This window comes from Nanorana parkeri, unplaced genomic scaffold, assembly GCF_000935625.1.
Source record: "Nanorana parkeri isolate BGI_ZX_2015 unplaced genomic scaffold, ASM93562v1 scaffold1837, whole genome shotgun sequence".
In the NCBI taxonomy this organism is placed as follows: domain Eukaryota; kingdom Metazoa; phylum Chordata; class Amphibia; order Anura; family Dicroglossidae; genus Nanorana; species Nanorana parkeri.
The window spans coordinates 278531-279572 of NW_017308105.1; positions in this window are offsets into that span (position 1 = coordinate 278531).

Sequence of the window (1042 nt, forward strand, 5' to 3'; positions counted from 1 at the left end):
GGTCGAACACGTGACCAGAAGAAAAGAAGATTTTGATTGGGGCCTCTAAAGGTTCCTACAGGCTGTCACCATCCAATCCAGATAAGAATGCTTCGGGATGAGAAAGATGGGGTTTTTCTGAATGTACAGTAGTAAAGAAGCGTTGGGATGTTTAGTCCAAAATGTCCACTTCCTGTTTTTGATAGGTGTCCTGCCCAGGTTTTTGATAGGTGTCCTGCCCTGGTGTGGCTTTTGACCAGCCCACAGAGCTTATTTACATTTTTGGACTGATGGTCCACCCATACACCGTCCACTTCCAAGTTTTGACCAGCCCACAGAACCATTTTTGTTTTTAACTGGTGAACAGCCCTCTACTGATTTATGACCAGTGACCATACCCACTTTTGTGGTAACCACCACCCATGTTCAGATTCTGGCAAACACACCCATCCCTGTCCATGTGTAGCAAGCCGGTGGGATATGCCCAGAAGTATGGAGCAAAGAGCCAGGACTATGGCATACAAATATAATTTGGATGGTGGGAGGTGATCGCACTCACTTTTGTCCCAACCCCTTTCCAAATGTAGTGAAGCACTGGGACATGCCCGGACATATGTAGCGTAGGTGATTTGGACCCTGGCCTGGCAACATTATTTCTAGAGTTAAATATAGGCATGTTGTAGCTGATGTATAGAGAAAATACTTGACACCTACAGCACTGGGCTCTTATGGCGCAATAGAACATTTGTACACTTGTACAGAGGTGTTCGGCAATACAAGATAAAAAGAGTTGGCATGATGGAGTGGCTACACAAACAGGATGGCTATACACTGCATAGATGTGAGGAGAGATCTTCCAATCTGTTCTTGGGACAACTAAGAGGAGAATTCTCCTCACTTTGGGAGATTTACTCTGCCTTCCTGTTGTGTCGGTGGGACAGGAAGTGAAGGGGAATTTCCCAGAAGGTACACAGACAGCATAAATAAATAAATAGGGATTTTAACCCTTCCCTACTCTATCCAAAACATAACGCTAATAAGTTTTGGCTTTCGATACATTTTA